At 39.7% G+C, this 21495-nt stretch overlaps 1 pseudogene; it reads left to right on the top strand.

Moving 5' to 3' along the window:
• The window catches only part of LOC112297915 (nucleophosmin pseudogene), a 57470-nt pseudogene extending 36575 nt beyond the window's left edge, over positions 1-20895 (top strand).
• The last annotated feature ends 600 nt before the right edge of the window (positions 20896-21495 follow it).

Raw genomic sequence — 21495 nt, 5'->3', positions numbered from 1 at the left:
ACATGCTTAACAGAGCTGTCCCGGATGGGTGCGTGTCTTGCCACCACACTGGGTACATTAGCACTGGTTTTTCGCATTTGTGCTGATGCTGAAGCTAATGATAGGTTATGGGTTCAGTTCTTCTGATGCTTTTGTTTTCCTTGTAGGATTCTGAGGTAAAAGAACCCTAGACATAACCTTATTCTTGTGCCATCAGTCTGGCTAGAGGATGGGATAGCCAATAAATTGCTCTTGTATAAACTCCGCCGTTTAGCCCTCTCTTCCCTTTTCTGTGTTTCTCTATCTCCATCCAAATCTGCTTTCACTGCTTTCAGAAGATTCCTTTCTTTCTGTCTTTCACCAAATCCAAGTACTGTAGGTTCTCAAAAGACATCCTTTTGTTCAACGTCATTTTGTTGTAATGTTGTTAAGGTGTTGTAGGCATTGAACTCTTGTTTACATCAATTAGCCTGAGGGAACATTGGCTTTGTTATCTGTCATTTTACTTGAAGTTGACAACCTGTTGACGACGTTAAGTGAGGTTTTACTGTAGTCATTTTTAGCCTGTTTTGCTTCCCAGACCCTTTGAGGAAAGCTCACCTGAGAAAAATGCATATACAGAAACATACACTGTTGGGGCTGCTGAAATCTACCCGTGGACACCAGGTTAAGACTCTTCCCTGAGGGGCTACCTGGTGGTTGAAGGAAGTGAGGAGGGAGCTCTGAGCTCTGGATTACAGTTACAAACCGTTGTTTCATTGGTGGGGCAATGACCTTGGTCTGGCCTTGCTGTGAGGCCCTGGCAACCACTTTCTGCTTTGTCATCTGTAAACATGGCAAGTCTCCCTGTTCCCTTCTCTGTAAAATCAGGCGTTTGAATTCGATAACTTATAAGGTACCTTCTAACGGTGATTCCGTGTTTGTCCCTCCCTGCCAGCCCCTTATCATCCAGTCATCCAGTGTCCTGCTCTGAACATATTATTTATATATATATGTAATACATATATACATATATGTATATATATATTCCTCCCAAGAGAACATGAGAAAATAATATAAAACAAAAAGTTTTGATATGCCATCAGTTAATCCAAGTCCAAAACTACTTATATTAAAGAATATTATCAAATCATCTAACAGTTAATCTGAAAGAACGCATGTGTGGGTTGCAGTTTTAAACAAACTCTATATGTCCCAGGCATTCTAAGCTCTGATGCAGAGTGCAGGGAAAGGTATCATTCCCACTTGCCCTCCCTTCTATAGAATACTCATGGGGTTCCCTCTGTGGGTTGGGTCCTAGGGTACAAAACTCTGCCTGGAATTCGTCTCTGCCTCCCAGCAATGCATGTCCTCGCTGGGAGAAGGTAAGATAAGCCAGCCTGTGCTCCAGCTGTATGCACAGGGCACTGAGGCGGCATTCCTCAAGGCACAAGCCTTAGACGTCTGTGCACCCAGTCATGCAGATGCCTGGGCCCCACTCCGAGGAAGAGCACTGGGCTTCTAGACCCCGCAGCTCTGTGAGAACGGACAAGGGGGGTGAAATGCAAGTGTATATCTCTATAAACTATTTGGACAATTTAAGGTAGTTGTTAAGAACATTGCCAACCCATCTGCTTGACAAACATTAAAAAAAAAAAACCCAGCCATACGAATTATTCACAAGAATCTGGAGCAAAGAATGCCCTGGGAGGCTGCTTGTAGTAGTATAAGTTGGCACAATGATTTTGAAAAGCAATTTTGGCAATATCTAGTATAACTGAAGATATGCATATATTAGCATTCAGCTGTCGCCCTGTAGAAAAATCCTTGTGCATGGGCTTGGGGATACATGAATAAGAAGAGCCTTTGCATCATCATTTATAATGATGAAAAAATAAAAACAACCTAAATGACCATCAACAGGGTTCAGATTTGAAAAATCAGGATGTTGTATGGCAATAAAAGAAAATAAATTGGACTATCAATAAATTGAAGTATCAGTAGAGATAAATGTCAAAACAAGTTAGGGAATATTTTCAGCATAACATCACTCACATGAAGTTTTAAAAATGCAAACCAATGTTATATATTATTATGGATCTCTCCATATATTGTAAAAGATAATAACCAATGCTAGTGAGTATGTGGAAGAGCTGGAAATGTCATCAACTGCTAGTGGTGAGTTAATTAGTACATCCGTTGTGGAAGCTGTTTGGCACTTTCTAGTAAAATTGAATGTATGTAGACATGTGACCCAGAAATTCCACTTCCAGGTGTACACCAAACAGAAATACCTACATAGATGGGCCACAACTCACGTACAAGAATGTTCATAGCAGCACTGTTCACAGTGCCCCCAAAGTGGAAACAACCCAAACTGTTGCCTGGGTGACTGGGTGGCCACATTGTGTTATGTTTGTACAACAGGATGCTACACAACAGCAACACAGCTGAACAAAGTGCCGGATGGATCTCAGCCATAACGCGGAGCAAAGGACACCAAAAAAGCACATACAGTAGGGTTCCATTTATATGAAGCTGAAAACCAGGTGAAATTGGTTGTTGGTGATAGACCCCAGATGGTGGTGACCTTCAGGGGAAGTGGTGGGCCAGGAAGGGGTCCCTAAGAGGCTTCTGAGATGATGGTCATGTTGCATTTCTTGATCTCGGCAGCAGTTGCAGAGGAGAATTCACTTTGTGCACATGCACTGGGCTCTAAATTCGTAATCTGAGTAGCATGCTATGCTGTGATCAAAGTTTAAAAAGACATCCTGTTTGTAGACTGTGATCTGTTCCTGAATTTGTTATACCACTTTATATTTCTGTCCTGGGAATAAGCCGAAAACCTTGACCATTATATGCTTTCATGGTAGATTAACTGGGAAATAGCAGAATAGCTGCTCTCCTTGAAGACCTGTGGCGTTTGTGTCCACAGTGTGTATCTGATAGCAAGGGCTTGAAGTCAGGAGACCTGACTCTTGGTTCTATCATCTCTTAACGCTACAGTCTCAGGCATGTCATAATATCCTCTCTGGCCTTACTTCGGTCAAGTGAGGACTACAATAATGTCCTGTTTTGAAGATTACACAAGATGTATCCATGAACATATTTTGTAAGCCTTAAGGAGCAAGATTTACCTTATTATGGCCCAACAAATGCGCAGCGAGATCATGTTCATGTCTCATAATCCCTAATTTAGAGGCAGGTCTTTAATATGTGTATCAAAGGATGGAGTGAGCCTGAGCAGGATCTGAACTACAAATTCACTTTTTCCTGTGTAGACTGGGGAAGGATTACGACATGGTTAATTTTATGTGTCAGTTAGATTGGCTGTGGTGCCTCGTCGACGAGACAAAATAACCCTAGATGATGCTGTGAGGTATATTTTAGATATGGTGAGCATTTAAATCAGTAGGCTTTGAGTAAAGCAGATTACCCTTCATTATGTGGGTGGGCATTATCCAATAGTTGAAGTCCTTAAGAGAAAAAACAGACCTCCCCCGAAAGAAGAAATTCTGCCTGCAGACTGCCTATGGGCTCAAGACTGCGGTATCAACTCTTCCCTGGGTCTCCAGCCTGCCAGCCCGCCCTGCAGAGTTTAGACTTGCTGCCCCCACAAATGCACGAGCCGTTTCCTTAAAATCGATCTATATCTTGCTGTGTGCAGTACATACATCCTATTGGTTCTTTTTCCCCTGCACCCTGACTTGCAGGTTAGGTGAGGGAAAGAACAGGAAAATGAGAGGACAATTTTATGGCTGTTAGGGAAAAGAGGATCTAGCGCCCTTTTTGAAAAGTGAATTCTGCAGGCTTGGGTGAACTATTTTCTCTGGATTACATACAAAAGCATGACTTTTCCACTTACATTTCCTTGAATTTTGTATTATTCAAGTGACGGTATAGGTTTGGCTATTCAAAAAATACTGGTATTTTTCCTTTCAGTGTGTGTGTATGAGTGTGTGTGTGTGTTAAACGTAGTTTAGATTCTGCATACACAAAGCCACATCCCACTCTTGTTGTCATATCCACACAAGCTTTTTTTCTGTGTTGTGACAAACTGCCATAGATATCAATTTGAATGACTGCATATCCCACCTATTCAGAGTAATTTATTTACTCAGCCCTCTGTTGTTTACCCTTGATGGCTGATGTGTTCATTACTGTTACTGTTGTTTTAAACTGTAACGCGGCAAGGTTTTGTGGGTAAAGTACAAAACTTAGAAACCTTTAGATCTGGGTTTGAATTTCAGAAATGCTACCTAGTTGTATGACTTAAGGCAAGTTACTCAACTACTTTAGTATGAGATGTGGGTGATACTACTTACCTTTATAGATTATAATGATTACATTAGAAATTACATATAAAATGCCTGATAGAATACAGTAGTCCTCACTTAACCTTGGAGATAAGTATATATATCCCTGAAAACCTGGAATTTATTTATTAAAAATTGTGTATTTGTTCTCACATGTTTAAGGCTTAGTCATCTTCAAATTACTCTCTATTTGATACAATACACCTATCGAGACATTTTTTTCACTGCTCAAAACAGTTTTTGAACTCATTGATTTTGATGCTTCTGCCGAATTTTGTTTTACCTCTTCCACATAGGCAAAATGTATCCCTTTGAGGAATTTTTTCCATCAGGGAAATGAAAAAAAGTCACTCAGGGTGAGATCCGATGAATAGTGAGGGTGGGCATGGGGGCTGTGCTGTTTTTGGCCCAAAACTGCTGAACACTCAGCATGGTGTGGGCAGGTGTGCTCGTAAATCACCTGTTATGAGATGGGCAAACACGTTCAAAGAGTCTTCAAAATAAAGTTCACTGAAGCAAAACGCAGCCTCTCACAACAGTGCCAGCTGGCGCACTGATACTGATGGGTTCTAGAACACTCACAGAGCCGAGAAAGCCTGTACTACAAGGGGCCCACTCTCCAGAAAATAGGCCTGTTTTTTTGCATTCCCCCCTTGAATAGTATGTTTTTTTTCCTATACACACATACACTTCATGGCTTCTCTTCGGCATGTCCAAATTGCCAGCATCGCTGCTCTTGCACTTCAGGGCCATTATTACATAAAATGAGGGTTATGCGAACACAAGCACAGAAATACCACAATATCAATCTGATAACCATACTAAATGACTGGCAGGTGGGTAGCATATACAGCATGGGAATGCTGGACGAAGGGATGAGTCACGTCCCTGGCAAAGCTGAGTGGGATGGTGCAAGATTGCATCACGGTACTCACAACGACATGAAATTTAAACTTATGAATTACTTTTGGAATTTTCTGCTTAACATTTTTAGACCACAGTTGACTAAAACCATGGAAAGTGAAACCATGGATGAGGGGCAACTACTGTACCTGGCACACGGTGGGCATTCAGTAAATATAAACATAAAATTTCCAGTCAACTGTGAATTCCCCGAGGGCAAGTGGTAATTTTATCATTTACAACCTCTAAACTGGTTGGTGATGCATAGTACTCCATACAGTACCTATGTGCTGAACTTTTGACTGCTTTAGTGAGCTTTACTGAAATTTAGGATTATTTTCTTAAGTGGGATTCCTGGGTCAAAGGATCTGCACAGGTAGGGCTGTTGAAACATGTTGTAGATTGGTCTCCCAAAAGGTTTGTATCAGCTTAAGTGTTTGTTATGCAAACAGGAGGGTATTTATACATGAAAGCAGCAGGCTTCCCCTGCCATGAATCACGTCTGTTGTCATAACCGGTGGCCTTGGTGTTGGGTCCTACTGGCACCAAAGCTGCTCTGTCCTGTCGGGAAGGAAACAAACCCCTGGCCAGGGGTGGGTGAGATTGGGCTAGTCTCCAGGGGATTGCCTATTTTAGGAGCTTACTTGGGAGCGAGGTAGTTTGGATTTTGGTGGCAGCTCCTGACCTGGCAATTCTTGAATCCTTGACATTCCAGGGATAAATGTACCTCCCACAACATTTTAGTTGTGATATGACTTCTGAGTGTGTAGAAAACAATTACACAGGTGATTATTCACTATGCTTTTATGAAAAGCCAAGGGAGACCAAGCCGTCAGGTGAATACATCTAGGTTCCCATATTCTCAGGCACCTTGGATACAATTCAGTCAGCCGGATCCTCGCTCCAAGCCAGGAAATGGTAGAGCCAGTGAGAATAGACACAATCTTAATAGAAACACAATTCTGCACATTTACGCTTAGTGATTATGTCAGTGATTCAGTTTAGGCCTCTACCAAGTAAAATACCCGTCTACTGGGAAGAATAAAATGGCTGTAGTATTTACAGGCAGTATGAGGAAAAAAGCAGAATTTAAGTGTGTCGAGGCCTCCTTTCCTCCATGTTTGATACAAGAGAATCAGCAATTTTGATTAGCAGAAAGGTGGAGGGCATTTCTTTCTTTTTTCTTTTTTTCCTATCACTGGAAGAAATAAATGCTCTGGATTTGCAATTAGTGCAATAATCAGGAATGTGTAGTATTTGAATGTTATCTGTCCACAGACACATTTTGTTGTCAATATGCCATTTCAATCAGACAAGGAGTACCTTGAAAGGAGGGTTTAAGGCAGTATAGCCTTTTGAAAGATCTGAATATAGATAAAAAGTATGTCACATCCTCTCCAAAGAAATGTTTTTCTTTTCTTTTTTCCTTTTGAAGACCAAAAGACTTTTGAAAGATATGCATATTCTCTGCATAGGGTAAAGTATGTTCTTTAAAATGAATTTAATTAAGCCTGAGAAAAGATACCGTCAGCAGCACAGTTTGTGATATACATTGTGTGTATAAATGTACAAAAACTGTAATTTATTGAATATGTATATGTATAGAAAAGAGAGAATATTTGAAAAGAAGCTAGAAAAGCTTTTCTTAGTAGGAAGGTGATTTTAGTCTACTCATTTTTTGCTATCCTTTCCTCCATTTTCATTGCTTTCTATAGAGACTTGTCACTGAACATTTCTTGAAGAGGAGTTTGAAGCATAAACATGTTTGAAATGAGATACGGTGGGCCCTTGATACAAGTAATGTTGAGGAAGTTGACACTAAGGCATTTGAAAAGGGTATGAAAATTCTAAGTCTGACACAGAACGTGGAGAGAAATACTATGGAGACGAACTATGGCAACAGAATCGTAGTAAATGGTATAAATTTGCTCTTTGACACTCAGATACAAGGAATGTCACATGTCTTTATTTTTTAATATCAAATTAAATTGGATTTTAGAGGGGGAGAGGGAGAGAGAGATTGAGAGAGAGAGAAAGAGAAACATCAGTTTGCCATTCCCCTTATTCATGCATTCACTGGTTGCTTCTTGTGAGCACCCGACAGGACAGTGAGCCCACAGCGTCGGCATATGGGGACAACCCTCTGGCTGACTGAGCTACCTGGCGGGGGCCACGTGTGCCCGTCGTGAAGTACCTACCACTTTCAATATGTGTTTACAAGTATTGTCCCTACTTGGTAGTAAGTCTTTTGAAAGTAGAGTTCATTTTTCAATCATTTTGAATGCCCACTTTATATGCCCACAACTCCCAGAATGGTGTCTTACTCGCATTTTTTAGCAGGTTTTCAATATTTATTGAAGGAAGGAAGGAAGACAGGCTAAAGTTTCCTACAAAGCAAAAAAAGTATTTAGTAATAGAAAAACATTTATTTTTTGTTACTGTTTCCTCCCCTCTGTAATATAGAAGAACTGAAATATTTCTATACCAATACTATTCAGCTTAAAAATAATATGTTAGAGCTATTATTTCTACCTTGGTATTTTCTTACTTTATGATATTCATATATGAGCTAGTTTTGGCATCACTACCGACTTCCACAACATCGTGCAAAGTGGGTGAATTACCGAAGCACATCACCTTCAAGGATGTAAGTGCCTGAAACCTTGAAACGTATGCCAAGGGTGGGTTATGCTGCCTAGTTGTCCCCTGATTTCATTGACTGGGATAGGCATGTGGGTTGTTTTGGAGACGTGCTGTGTCATGTTGCTTTGTCTTAACCTTCCAGTTAATGTAATCCTGTGATGTGACTGGGGCAGGTGGCCCTAGAGGGGTGCGGTGATGTGGGTGATGCTCCACACCTCCTGGCAGAGGCCGAGGCTCGGGGTTCGGCTCTGCCACTTACTTACCCATGAGTGAGCTGGACAAGTTTGCTGTCTCTTTGCTGTTAAGTGAGGAAAATTGTGCTTTATGTCTGAAGTTTTTTTCAGTTCTCAGTACCTATGAATCATGCCGTTTAATTGTAATTTTCAGTACACAGAGTCAGCAAATATTCCCAGAAAGCTGTTGACGTGAGCAGACTGAAGACAAATGGGAGTTTTAGAGATTGTGTTTTAAAGTGGTACCTAATAGGTCCCTGAAATTTTTGCGTATTGGCATAGTGATAGAGCACCATGCAGATGTCACAAATCAGCATTCCACTGTAATCCCCAGAAACCTTCCCAGGAGATAGCGGGGCAATCACCAGCCACTCCCCCATATGCCAATCTGCTGCCCAAATTCCCACTTCTCTTGCCGCTCTTACCCCTCTGGACAGCACAGGGGAGTAGGTCTGCTGCTGCTGTTTCTTCTAGTAGGTGCACCCGACTGTTGCGCTACCGCAGGGTTATGTTTTCTATAGTTATTCATAGACACCACTATAAGTAGTTACATATGACCAGATGCAGATTGGACGATGAAATTAATTCTCTTGGTGGTTTGATATTTATGGAGGAAAGAAATATTGAGATTGAGCTAATGGGTAAGCCCAGCAGGAAAGAAAAGCTCATCTAAATTTATGGGCTGCAATAAACTCCCTTTAAAAATGGTTTCTGTGGGGAACACGGCTAGTTAGAATTGTCTTGGTTTTTGGTTGTATAGTATATACAGTAAATTTTTCTTTTCGATTTATTTAAAAATACATAAAGTTCAGGCTAGCTTTTGTTGTTGTTGTTGTTGACACTATTACAGATGTCCCCCAGGTACCCCCTTTGCCCACCTTCATGCAGCCCCTGCCCCCTTACCCTGCCCCCAGCCTTCACCGCATTCCTGTTTCTGAGTCCGTGGGCTATGCATATATATGCACACATGTTCCTGGCCTAATAAAATTGCAGAGATACACTTGTATTGGGGGGTGGAAAGTGGATGAGGCAGTCGAATAAGATGAAAACATGACGAAGCACAGCAACTGAAGGAGCTTGTTTTCAGGGGGTAGAGTTACAGAAAGAACACTGTACTGATTTCTCTTTTGATTATTTGAAACAAACATGGCATATTTAAGGAAGCATAAAGCACAAATGATCCTGAAAAAGAAGACAAAGGACAGTTATAATTGTGATCTTTATATTTAGAGATTTCCTGAATTTGAAGATCATGCAAACATTCCTTTGGACAATTTCAAAACTAGGATGTATATCACGTGTCAGCAGGCGTGTGCTTGTGCTAAGTGGCTCAGATATATCTGGAATAGCAAGATGGCTCCGTCATAATTAAATAGATACTCTGAATAGAAACTCTTCAGAAGCTTTATCATCAAAAATGAAAGTTTAAAAAAGGGGAAGGCCCTTGATCCAGAAACTTCACAACCAAGAATGTGTCCTAAGGAAATATAGCTATACATAACAATTTTCTTTGGTGATGTTCACTCAGTTTTATTTATAATTAGAAAAGAAAGAAAAGGGAACAACTCATATTTCTATCAGTAAGGAATTGTTTACATTAATTGTGCACACCCATACAAAGGAAGACCATTTGAGGGATATGGGTTAGTGATGGGGCAAATTAGTGCAGAAAGCAGGGGGAGGCAGATGGTGAACTTTTCTACTTCCCTGCATTCTGGAAAGTCCTCAAATAAATGAAGTTTATCTTATCAGTCTTCCAACTTCCTTTTCTGCTCTTTTCTCTCCTTTTGGATATTAAAATCCTCATGTTAAGTCAGTTACTTTAATCCCTGTTGTCACAAAGTTATTTGGACTCATCTCCCCTAAACTGTTTGACTTTTACAGCTTCTTCCCTCCTTTCACTAATAAATCCAGGGAATCCTCAAAAGAGTCTGAACTTTTGTTTGTTTGGTTTTCCTTCAGTACAAGCAAAGCCACAGCAGTGGTGTTGGGACTCTGGTGAAAGGTTGGGCTACTGTTTGCTAAGAGATGATGTACGAATTAAGCAGCTGACGTCAGTGCTTGCCTGCAGTGATTTTCATAGAATCAGATCACATTTGTTTTCTGCACTAGGAATAGCAAATGACTGGCATTTTTAGTGGCAAATGGTCCCACTCCTACCCTGGCAAGGCTAATCATATATAGTTAAAAGTAGAAAAGGGCATCAGATACTGTAAGGTCATTTGTTAACGAGCTTCCACTTTTGCAAAGACCATAAGGACATATTATGTCTGAATATATTTTCTCTTAACTTTTCACCTGTGATTGTATCCTTATAATGACAGAAGGAAGTTGAGGTACCATTGCACGCACTTGAGAAATGATGAAACCGAGACACAAGGAGTTAATTGTTGAGTAGTAGTAATAGGACCCAGGATGTCTGACTCCACGCTGGACATTTTATCTTGTAGATCACAAACAGGAGTCCCCTGGTAGCTGGTAAAGAATTACTGTAGGAGCTAGGCAGAATTTGAAACTGTCCTCAGGAACTCAGCCTGGCTTATAGTTTTGAAGTTCCATTAAAAAAAATCAGAGCAGCTTCTTGTTTTTGAAAGGATATCTATACCTATGTCATCTCCATCGATCTATCCATCTATCTATCTATCTATCTATCATCTATGGAAACAATACATCTGATCAGTGGTTTTTAAATGGGGCCAACTTTGCCCCCTCACCTTGCCTGTCTTCCCAAGGAAATGTGGCAATGTCTAGAGACATATTTGGTTGTCCCAACTGGGAAGAAGTATTACTGGCATCTCGAGGGTAGCAGCTAGAGATCCTGCTAAGTATCCTACAGTGCACAGGATAGCCCCCGTAACAAAGAATTCTCAGACTCTATTTGCTTAATACTAATGAGCCGTGCATAGCTAGCCTGTGGCTGTGCGGATATTTTCAGCTTGTTCTTAGGCATGGCAGAGTTGAATTACGAATTAAGAGGGATACTTCGAGTGTTGGAGGGACTTTTTGATTTTTTTGTGGGGAAGGAGTTACAGAATACCTACTGATTGTGGTATTTTATTTTCCACAAGAATGCCAGCATGACCCTGACGGGTGTGGCTCAGTGGATTGGGAATCATCCCACAAACCAAAAGGTCACAGGTTCAATTCCCAGTCAGGGCACATGCCTGGGTTGCAGGCCATGTCCCCAGTTGGGGGCTTGTCAGATGTGACCAACTGATGTTTCTCTCCATCTCTCTCCTTCCCCCTCTCTCTAAAAATAAATAAATAAAATCTTAGAAGAAAAAAATGAGGGTATGAATGAGAAGCATTATTTGCATCTCAGTAATCAAGATTAGAACTATATAGCTTAAATAATTGATTTCTTGGACATGACTGTGCTGATAAGTATTTTCATCGGTCTCATTAGGGTCGGCTCTGAGCTTGGTAAAAGATGTCAGTCACCTGCAGCTGAGCCATTGTCTAGCTCAGCCCTTCTCAGCATGTGTCCTCCAGACCCCGGGGTGCTCCTGAGAGTCTTTCAGAGTCTGTGTCATTCTGTTCTGACCGCGCAGAAGTGCTGGCGATGACAGCTGCTGGTGTCTTGGCACAAACCGGAGCAGTGGCTCTGCAGCGTGCTGATTGTCACTGCGTGCTTCACCGCTGCACACGTGGGTGAAAAGAACACTCAGTTTCACTTAAGGAGGCCCTTGTTGAAGTGGTAGAATGATGAATTTCGTTAAATTGCGAGCCTTGGATACCCTACTTTGAATTTTCTAGGTGACAAAGTGGGAGGTATGTGCAAAGCCCTGGGGCTGCCCACTGGAGTACAATCACGCCCAGTGCTGGCCTCGAGGAAGAGTAGTACGTAACTGAGTTGCTAGCTGAACTAGCCAGTTTTTCCCGTGGAACATCATGTTTACTGGAAAGAAGCACTGAAATATAACACAAATTATAACTATTCAAACTTGGGTATTTGGCACAACTTTTCAGAAAAATAAATGAAGCGAACCTGTCATTGCAAGAAGAAAAAAGACTACAATATTTTCTAAAGTTAAATTTTGAGTTTTTAAGCAAAAATCAGATTTTTGGAAAACTTGTATCCATCATCTGAGTTTGACGGTTTCCCAGGACTAAAAAAAAGACTTTTCCGATAAGCGGCAACATTAGTTGATGTGGTTCTTCAGTATTGTACAAGGAAATGTGTCGACACTGGGAAGACCTGAATAAGTCTGTGTATTGATATTTTCAATATGGCCAATGAATAATGTAACCAAGTTATTGACGGGTGAGAGATCCATTCAAAGTGCACGACAGACCAATGGTTTAACATAGCAGAGTAGAAGTTCATTGACATGAACTTTTTGTTCATGAAGAAGTAATGAACCAAGCTCATTGGTTTTAGATTCAGATTGCAAATAAATTTTAAAGACTATATTGGATTTTAATATAGTACCAAGTAGTCATAATAATAATTATCTGAAAAGACTGTTAAAATTCCCCTGCTTTTTCCAAATACCTATCTGTGTAAGGCCAAGTTTTCTTTATATACTTCAACCAAAATGACACGTTGCAACAGATGGAATGCAAGAGATATGAGAATCTGACTGTCATATTAAGCTAGACTTTAAAGAACTTCGCAAAAAATGTAAAAAAGTCTCTTTTCACTAATTTGTCTTTGTTTTAGAAAAAATAGGTATGTCTCAAGCTATTTATGTAAATATATAGGCTTACATAATGTAATATAACAACATACACAATATAACATAAAATAAATATTTAAAAACTATGTTTTACTTTATATTACAGTAAATATTAATAACTGAAGTGCACATCAAAGATTATAAAGCTTTCCTGAGACCAGAAATTTTAAAACCACAAATCTAGAATAACATAGATTGCAATATGGATACTGCAAACTTGATGTCTTCAAAGCAAATCCAAGCTATTCCCTTTTCTCATTTAAAATGATGATGATTACATTTGGATAGTGCTTTGTACTTTCCAAAGTGTTTTCACATATATCAACAAATTAATCCCGTGAGCAACCTTACAGGTCAGGCATTGTTTTCTCCATGTTATGCTGAACAATACTGAGGTCCAGAGCAGCTTATCCTAGGTCAGAGAGCCAGTGGAAAAAACCGAGATCTGACTCCAGACTATCTGCTTTCAAATTTCAACATATTCCTGTAGTACTGCTACATGGGTTCAAAACTATTAGAAATAATTAGTATGTTAACAGTTCAAATTATAATCAATTGAAAAAAGGGTAATTAAGTTACTTTAGGGTAACAAATGTTAAACTCAAATATAATCAAATCATATTGGATTTGAGTTATGCTCTTTATGTTGACATGAAAATTATTTCAAATTCTGAATTAGGAATTTCTAAATGAATGTTTTTATATAACATCTTTATATCTGTTTATTGTATTAGATTGAATTATATAAAACTCAGTAATTGTCTCATTTTTTGACTTATAAAAATGAAAGTTTCATATGGTGCAATCCTGCGCATTTTAAAAACACAGAAAAAAATAATGGAGCCCTTTAAATTAGGTTAACAATTTTATAAAAAGTATGAAGAAGAATAAACTGAAAAAAGCCAGACTATGTAAAAATACAAACATTTAGTCCCACTCCCCATTGGTATGACACTGGTTAATAAAATTATATAGGTTTCAAATGTACAATTCTATGGCACATCATCTGCATATGGCATTGTGTACCCACCACTCAAAGTCAAATCTTCTGCCACCGTGTATTTGACCCACTTTACCCTTTACTACCTCTACCCCCTTCCTTCTGGTGACCACCATACTGTCATGCTGTTGTCTGTGTCTGTGAGTTTTTGTTTGTTTTTCTTGTTTGTTCCTTTGTTGCTTTCAGGTTTACATTCCACACATGAGTGAAATTATATCATTCTTGGCATTTTCTGTCTGACTTATTTCACTTAGCACGATACTCTCAGGACCCATCCACCTGGTCCCAAATGGCAGAGTAGTGTCTACTGTATACATGTACCACATCTTCTCTGTCTAATCATCTGTCAAAGGACTGCAGATTTCTGTGTTTTGCTTAATGTGTTTGGATATCATTCCATTTGATTCATATAGTTCTATTCTTTTAAAAAAGTTCTATTAGTCTGTTGGAAAGTGTACCGTAAAATTTAGTACTAAATGAAAAAAATTATTGAGGGACAAGATACATAAAATGTACTAACATTGTTCATTTTCTGTGTGTATACACATGTGCACACACACTAATTTCTACTCAACACAAGTGTATAAAAAGTGTAGAACATTGCCAACAACCCAGAAGGCTCCTCCACCAAGTTACTTCCCAGCCAATAACACCTCCCAACCTAGTAACCCTCCTCTGATTATCATCATCATAGATGAGTTTTGCCTGTTCTTAAGCTTCATATAAATGGGAATCATGCTATACGTTTCTGATGTGTGTGGGGGGGGATTGTGTCTGTGCCTGGTTTCTTTTGCTCAACATCATTTCCTGAGATTGATTCATACTATTGTGTGTAACAGCAATTTATTCTTTTTAAATGCTGCATAGTATTCCATTACATGAATTTATCCATTCTAATGTTGATGGACATTTGGTTCTTTACTTTAAAATTTTTAGATATAATGAATAAAGCTTCCATGAACATTCTTTACATGTTTTGGTAGACATAGCCATTTATTTTCCGTGGTGTATTCTTACCAGATTTCATTTGGGTTTAAATGTGTGACTATGCCAATAAAGGCAGCCCTGTGTGGAAGAAGTAAACACACTCACCCCACTTGCAAATAGTGGTAGAAGGCAGGTGGGTAAAATACACAATGAATATGTAAGATTTAAGAAAACCTTTTTGTTGTAGGAATGTAAAGGGAATTTATCAATACTAATATCTGTGCTAGTAAAATGCTGAACATTTTACTAGCACATATAATGTGCTAGTAAATTAGCACATTAATTTATGTGCTAATTATGTGTGAGCTGGATGTATGATAGTAGATTCTGTTATTAAGGACCTCTGCCGATAAAATGCTAGATAAAGAAGACATTCTGTAAGAGTAGAATACACTAGCTCAACTTCTCTCTGTGATTTCATTTGCATTCTTTCTGCCATACTTACTGGCTTATTTTCAGTACACTATTTAAAAACCCATGTAATATAATACATGCATTCTAAATGGAAAAACTAAAGTTGGTAATCTATAATATTAGTCTAATTTGATACCAAGTCACCATCATATAAGTAATTATGCCTAAAGAACAAAAATTATATTAGGGAATAATTTATATATTTAGTTATGCATGTAATTTACAATGAGAAAAGTTCCATTTAACTGAAATTTTACATTATAATTAATTTGACTTCTGGTTAACTAAAGATAAACCAGAAAACTCTTTTCTCACTGATGAACATTTCTTAAATAAATTTTTGCACTGACATACAGATGGCCCATAGGCATATAAAAAATGCTCAACATCACTAATAATCAGAGAGATGCAAATTAAACCCAAAATATCACCTCACACCTGCCAGCATGGCTACCATCAATAAGTCAACAAACAAGTGTTGGTGACGATGTGGAGAAAAGGGAACCCCAGTGTGCTGTAGTGGGATTGCAGACTGGTGCAGCCACTGTGGAAAACAGTATGGAGTTTCCTCAAAAAATTAAAAATGGAACTGCCTTTTGACTCAGTGATTCCACTTCTGTATACATCCTAAGAATCCCGAAACACCAGCTCAAAAAAATACATGCACCCCTATGTTCATAGCAGCATTATTTACAATAGCCCAGACCTAGCAACAGCCTAAATGCCTATCAGAAGGTGAGTGGATACAAAATCTGTGGTACATTTACACAATGGAATACTACACAGCAGTAAAAAAGAAGAAACTCTTACCCTTTGTGACAGCATGCATGGACCTGGAGACCATTATGCTAAGTGCAATAAGCCAGTCAGTGAAAGACAAATGCCATATGATCTCACTTATATGTGGAATTTAATGAACAAAATAAACAAGCTAGCAAAGTAGAATCAGAGGCATAGAAATATGGAACAGACTGACGGCTGTCAGAGGGGAGGGGGAGGGGGCCTGGATGAAAGAAGGTGAAGGGAGTAGCCAAAGAACATACACGCCTGACCCATGGACAGGGATAATGGTGCGGGTATTCCCTGAGGGAGTGCGGGGGTACTGGGTGGAGGGCTACAAAGGTGAAAAAACTGGGACAACCGTAACAGCATAAACAAAATAAAATTAAAAATAAATGATTGCACTTTCTTAGTCTTTATATTTTGGTGTGGGAGTCCAATTTTTTCTTTGGTGACTTAAGTGCCTTTGCGTCACCTTTTTAATTATTAGTGAGTGATGTGAGAGTGCTCTAGGTGGCCTAAATCTGGGATGACTGGGAGTTTCTTGTAAAAGTACATTTTTGCTATCATGACTTTTCTTTCCATTTGAGAGTTCTAATTAATGGTTTATTTTTAATCAGTATTTTACCTAATTCAGATCTTTTAAATCACATATTAATTGATATTTCATGTAACATGTCATAAAAATTTGAAAATACTCTATCACTTTATTTTACCCAAATGACACTCAATAGTAACTATTAGCAAATTATTTTGGGGGGTTTACAGTTTTTTCCTATATCTAATTTTTTAAAAATTTTATTGTTGACACTATTACAGAGGTCCCCTTTCCCCCCACCCTTTTGCCCACCTCCACCCAGTCCCTTCACCCCCTTCCCTCTGGCCTTCACCACACTGCCGTCTATATCTATGGTTTTTGTGTATGTTCTTTTCCTAATATCTTCACCTTTTGGTTTATTTTTTAAACAAACTACAGTAGAACATGTTCTTAACATTTAGAACATTCTAACATTATTACCTGTTTCTAAACAGATATGGCTCTGTTCATTCTTTGCTTGAAACCATTATTATTAAGAAATTGAATATTACTGGAAGTAAGTTTATTAGTGTGGTTTCTTTCTTTTGATTAAGTACTGAGCAACCAACTCATGTTTTTAAAATAAAGTTATTAAGTGTGGTAATTTATGGATGGGGAGTTTTTTTAAACACTAGAAACCATGCGTTGCTCTCAAGTTCTAGGTGTTTATATCAAAGTACCCACTGGATACCCTCACCTCAACATCCTGAACTCAACATGTCTGAGAGGGAATGCCGACTCCCCATCTGTTTCTGCTGTGCTGCTCTCCTCTCCCTGCTTTCCACCCCTTCCTCTCCCCGTTCTCCTCACTTCAGGAAAAGGCACATCCACCCACCCAGTTGCTTAAGCCAGAATTCCAAGCTTTACTACGGGTTCCTCCCTCTTCCTACATCCCATCCATCAGCAAGTTCTGTCATTTCTCTCTCATAACCATCTCTCATTTGTCCCCCTCCCCAGTGCAATCACAGTAGCCCACGCCACCGATTTCTCTTGGCCAGACCTCCACAACAGCCTTCTTTCTGGTGACTCTTGAAAAAATATTCAACTCATTACCATGGCCCGCTAACACGGAACGATGCGGCATCTGCTAGCCGGCTCCACGCCATCTGGTGCTAGTAAGCTTCAGCTGCATGGCCTTCTTTTAATTCCTTGAACATGTCAGATTGAGAATTGGGACATTTCAGGAAAACTGTCCCTGTCTCTCTCTCTATAGTTGAGGTAAATCTGGTGTCAGAACCTATGTTTTCTGAGTCCTTGTCCCAAGTTCTTGACATATTACTCTATCTTCTGAAAACCAAAACTTAAACCAGTATCACAATCTGGACTCCATAGTGTACCAAGTACAACTAACTGTGCTACTGTATGATTGATGGAAGTGCACCCTGATTGCAGAGATGACTCCTCACCCTTCCTGTCATTTCTGTGACTGTCCCCCATTTGTCTTTTTAAAAATATATTTTATTGATTATGCTATTACAGTTGTCCCATTTTCCCCCTTCCCCAGTTTTCTCAGCCACTGTGAAACACCACTCTATTTCCCTCTTCTCTTCACCGCACTCCAGCCCCAGCAGACCCAGTGCGTTCATTCAGAGAAGAAAACCTCCAGCTCTCATGAATCATGCTTCACACGATAAGACATTTTGGATTCTACTACGAGAACTTTATTTAAAATTTCATCTACACAGCAGAAGCTGTGAAAAGTATAGACAAGGCTGGAAGTGGCTGGTAGCTGGCATGTGTACCACAGAAATTCCTAATGAGTAAGAAAGGATCTGTGGTTTTGGGAGTATATTTAACATTATCACCACCTACGGTTCAGTTAAAAGCTGTTCACGGCCTAGGAGAAACCCCTGGTTCCCTCCTACGTCCTGTCTCAGCTTAGTTCTGGTGGGGGCAGTGGGTGGCTTCACTAAGAATGTCTGTATCCTTTATCTGGAACAAACATTCCAATACCACAACACCTGTAGAACCTATAAAATAAAAGATTAACTTAGTAATATTTAGTAAGTAGTTAATAATAATACAATCCCTTAAAAAATATTTTCTATGAATTTTCCCTCCACTTCATCCCCCGCATATCACTAATCAGTCCCTGAGGGCTCTTCATATTTAAGTCCCTCAAATATATCCCTTATTTCCACTCTACAGACCTCGCTTAAGTTCTCTTTGCTAGTTCTACTACAAAAACCAAATGAAATACTCTTACTACCCACTCTCTCTTCACTTTCTCCAAGTGATTCTTAAATGTTTTACATAGTTTTCCTGAATCAAGTTCTCTTCCAGCTCAAAAACATACAATAACTTGTAAAGTCTTAACTGCTCTGACCTTTAAGGTCCTCTAGAATATGGTCTCATTTCACCTGTGTGACCTCATCTTGCTCTCCCAATAATAATAACAGCAACAATAACTGCTACCAATTGAGTGCTCGGGTCTCAGACGCTGCGCTGTCCCTGTGAAACTTGCTAACAAACTCTTGCTCCAGCTAGACCTGTGACCTGTGTTCCCATACATGCTTTGCTCTTTTCTATACTATATCTAAGCTCTGTCTTTAATTTGTATTTTTAGTTTTTGAATTTTTATGAGTTTATTTGAGCTAAACTGATGACATATGCCAAGGAGCAAGATATTAAATCCTCCATTTTATCTTCTATGTCCCTAAATCCTACTAATAACTTCAGGCACGTTATTTCCCGGCTCCTCCAAAAATCCCCTTAAGTTATTCAAACCGATTATCTCTTCCATATCTGACTTCGTAACGTTCTTTTTTTATGCTACACATACTAATATGTAATGCCACTGTACGGCTATGTAGTCAGGCATGTAAATTTACCTGCAGTTAAGTTGTTATATATTAGCATCTGTGGATGAGCTTCAGAGGGTTCGCGAACCACTTAAAATGGTGTGTTTTGCATTTGCGCATGTTTTCTAGGTCAAGAGTGGTCATAGCACCCAAAGAGGTCCATGAAGGCGGGGAGCTAGTTTCTGGATAGCAAGTCATACTTTTAAATCTAGCCTCCTGCCATAAACATAAAAATATATATCTTATTCTGACTCTCCATTGCAAAAACTTCTCACTAAGGGCATGTGCTGGAGTTTTAAAATTCTTATCTGTTGTTTTGCTCAGAATTAAATGAGGTATCCTGGATTTCGATGTAGAAAACAATCACTATGTGCAGAACTTGTTTCAACAATATTTTTTAAAATATCTTTTGAATAGGTAATACACCTACATGATCGGAAGGTCAGAACTACATGAAAAGGTTACCCAGCCTGGTGCGATTCTGTCCTGCGTGTCTGTTCTGCGGAGCAGAAGTCGTGTATCTCCACCTGCCTTCTCTCCCACCTAAGTGCGCGCTACACCCCGTGCAAGACTCGATGGACATGGATATGAGCCCTCTGAGGCCCCAGAACTATCTTTTCGGTTGTGAACCCAAAACCGACAAAGATTATCACTTTAAGGTGGACAATGATGAAAATGAGCACCAATTATCTTTACGAACGGTCAGTTTAGGGGCTGGTGCGAAGGATGAGTTGCACGTTGTTGAAGCAGAGGCAATGAATTACGAAGGCAGTCCGATCAAAGTAACACTGGCAACCTTGAAAATGTCCATACAGCCAACGGTTTCCCTTGGTGGCTTTGAAATACCAGCCCCCCCCATCCCGTCGAGTTGCGGTTGAAGTGTGGTTCAGGGCCCGTGCATATTAGCGGACAGCACTTAGCAGCCGTGGAAGAAGACGACGAGGAGGAGGATGTGAAACTCCTAAGTATGTCTGGGAAGCGCTCGGCCCCCGGAAGCGGCGGCAAGGTTCCACAGAAAAAAGTAAAACTTGCTGCTGATGAAGATGATGATGATGACCATGAGGACGATGATGACAATGAAGATGATGGTGATGATGATTCTGAGGATGAAGAAGCTGAAGAAAAAGCTGCAGTGAAGAAATCTATATAAGATACTCCAGCCAAAAACGCACAGAAATCAAACTAGAATGGGAAAGACTCAAAACCATCAACACCAAGATCAAGAGGTCAACAATACTTCAAAAAACAGGAAAAAACTCCTAAAACACCTAAAGGACCTAGTTCTGTAGAAGACATTAAAGCAAAAATGCAAGCAAGTATAGAAAAAGCACATTGAACAGTCCTGGGCACTACTGGTAAATTAAGCCCAAAGATGGGGAAAGAGGAAAAGGAGAGAGAAATGTAGTCCATACTGAGTACCATCAGCAACCCAGACTGGTGTCTTCTATTTTAATCTCAGCCCTCTTTCCTGGTTGGCCACTCAGCCCTGCCCCTGCAGGCTGGAAGCACCCTATGCCCAGCCTCCTGCCGCCTTGTCCTTTGTCCCCATGAGCTTCCCTCTGCTGTTCACTGCCTGCCTCTTTGCCATGTTTTAAACACCTTTGTATCTCCCTAGCTGCTGAATAAATATTCGAATGACTCAAAAAAAAAGAAAGAAAAGGTTAACCAGAGAAATCTCTCTCCCATCTGCCTTTTATAGGAAACTATCAGCAAAAAACATTTGTAAAATACCATAATTAATACAGTAATGACTGTATCTTCATTAGTTAAGGCTCTTTTGGTTGCAAGTGACAGAAACTTATTTCCAACCAATGTAAGCAAAAAAAAAAAGTTTTTATTTATTTATTTATTTATTTAAAGAATATAGTATCTCAAGAAAGGCAGAGATGCCAGCCAGGTTTCAGGGAGGACTGGAACCGGGACTTGGAAATCCATCAAGAACACAAGCTGCTAATTTTTGTCTGACTTACTGTGTTTCTTGGCTTTAATCCTCTCCCTTGCCCAACTCCCTCTCTCTCCTTCCCTCCCTCCCTCTGTGCAAACTGACTGTGTTGCTTTGGTGTGCAAAAGGCCAAACACAGCTGTCCTCTTGCTCTAGACTATGCTCACCCTCAGTTCAACTAACCAGCCCAGCTTCTTCTCTCTCAGTGACAATCGTTACACAGAGAGAGACAGGGAGATTGAGGCCCTTAAACTTTTGACCC

The sequence above is a fragment of the Desmodus rotundus genome, chromosome 5 (genome assembly GCF_022682495.2).
Source record: "Desmodus rotundus isolate HL8 chromosome 5, HLdesRot8A.1, whole genome shotgun sequence".
Lineage (NCBI taxonomy): Eukaryota > Metazoa > Chordata > Mammalia > Chiroptera > Phyllostomidae > Desmodus > Desmodus rotundus.
Note: the sequence above shows the minus strand (reverse complement) of the source record. Positions and strands in the feature narration are given on the sequence as shown.